The sequence below is a fragment of the Buceros rhinoceros genome, unplaced genomic scaffold (assembly GCF_000710305.1).
Source record: "Buceros rhinoceros silvestris isolate BGI_N320 unplaced genomic scaffold, ASM71030v1 scaffold5589, whole genome shotgun sequence".
NCBI classification, from domain to species: domain Eukaryota; kingdom Metazoa; phylum Chordata; class Aves; order Bucerotiformes; family Bucerotidae; genus Buceros; species Buceros rhinoceros.
In genome coordinates, this window is record NW_010430806.1 from 5,643 (window position 1) to 7,634 (window position 1,992).

At 47.4% G+C, this 1,992-nt stretch overlaps 1 protein-coding gene across 1 annotated transcript in view; it reads left to right on the top strand.

Moving 5' to 3' along the window:
• Positions 1–1,992, top strand: part of TMEM68 (transmembrane protein 68) — a 12,031-nt gene that overhangs the window by 3,668 nt on the left and 6,371 nt on the right. The gene's annotated exons all lie outside the window — the stretch shown is intronic.

The following is a 1,992-nucleotide window of genomic DNA, read 5'->3' on the forward strand; positions in this document are numbered from 1 at the left end:
CTAACAGCTGGTTTCTCCAGGTGTTCCTCAGGGATTGGTACTGGGACCAGCACTGCTTAATGTTTTCATTGCACATCTGGCTGAGGGGCTGGAGTGTGCTCACAGGATGTTCACTGGTGATACCAAACTGGGGGAGCAGTCGGTACTCTGGGGGTTCAGCTGGTGTTCAGGAACTGACAGAAACATCACGAAGTTCAGCAAAACCAGCTGGGACGAAGCGATCCCATGTGATAGTACCCTGGGTAGAAGGTGGCTTTGCAGAAGAGGACTTTGGCACACTGGTGGTTGAACGTGAGTCAGCAGTGTGCCCTTGCAACAAAGAGCTTTTTTTTTAACATGAGTGTAAGCCAGCAGGTTGAGTGGAGAGGTTTGTTCCCTCGGCTTGGCTCTCGTGCAAGCACGTCTCGCAATATGCTGTTCCGTTGTGGACTCCCCAGTACAAGGCAGATGTTGGCACACCGGAGAGTGTTCAGTGGATGGTGGGAGGCTGGAGCACACACTGTATGAGGAGAGGCTGAGAGAACTGGATTTGTTTGAACTGTACCAGATAAGGGTGGGGGAGGGTATTATTGTTGTCTTCAACAACCTAATGGGAGGGTGCAGAGAAGAGGGAGTCAGACTCTTCTCGCAGGTACGCAGCAATACAACGAGAAGCAACAGAGACAAGTTGCAACACCGGAAATGTTGATTAGATGTGTGGAAAGGTGTCTTAGCATGAGGATTATCAGACACCTGAACAGATTCTTAGACAAGCTGGGGAATCTCCATCCCTGGAGACTTTAAAAGGCTGCACGTTGAGGCCCTGAGAAGCCTTATGTAGTTGGACCAGCTTTGAGTGGGAGGTTGTCCTTTCCAACCTATATAATTCTCTGGTTCTGTGAACGAATTAAGGTTGTTCGGGGAAGACAAACCCAAGGAGTCCAAATAATGTTCTGGATTGTGTTTCAAAATCTGCACAATAATCTATGACTGGCAACCCAGACAGATGCCACTTGTGAATCAAACCAGAAAGATTGCCGTAATTTTATCCTAGTACAGAGACTGCCTGATCTTGATTAAGACTTCAGATTAAATTATTTCAGTCTCAATTTATACCTTTTATCAATTCTACCTATGCTTCTGTGGCTTGCATTTTGGAGCAGAAGGGTGTGAAATGTGGCTGTGGCTTCTTTCTTTCCCTTCTATATGCTGGAGGTTAGTCACAGAAAAAGATGGTTTCTGGTCCTTTTAGTTTATTAGCTTTGTAATGCTCAGGAGTACATCGATTTCTCCGAGGAGAAAATCTTTTCCGGAAGAGGGCAGCGAGGACAGATTTCACTCGTGTTCTTCTCCAACACCGTCTCCCATAGCACGTCTGCTTCGTAGAGTCATCTGGGAGGCCTCTTTAAAAGGTTGCCTGCTCCTAAAGGAGCTGTGTAACAGCTCTCCTGTAACATCCCAGAGGGAAGTTGCTGTGGCTTCCTGTCTGTTACGTACACATGGTGTTGCAAAGTGTCACCTGGACTAGATGTTCTGCAGAAACATACACGTGGTTCCCTACGGTTGTGGAAGGCTGGGTTCAGTAGCCTAAATGATTCCTCTCTCTGTGTGCTCCTAAAGGTGAGCCACAGGAAACCGATGACTTCAGCTCTGGAAAAACTGTGTTTAGATAATTGTGAGAATTGTTTTGCTGCTTAAAGTGGGAAAACAGATTCTTGGTCACTTTCATGCAATAGCCAGGTATGGCCCCAGTGTTTCTGACTCAGTGATGATCTTTGCCTTGGGCATGGAGTACCCTGGCTGTCCCTTCAGGACCGCTGCTCTAGTTCTTGTCTCTCTGCTGCTCTAACGGAGCCAGGTTCTCCCCCTGTGTTACTGGAGCAGACATGTGGATGGTAATGCATGATCTGCTGGCTGGGCTCAGCATATAGGGTTTATGCTAAAAGCCAAGGTGGGAAATATGGCTGAGAAATTTTGTGAAGGCTTGCAAACCCACCCCGCCACTATTCTGTA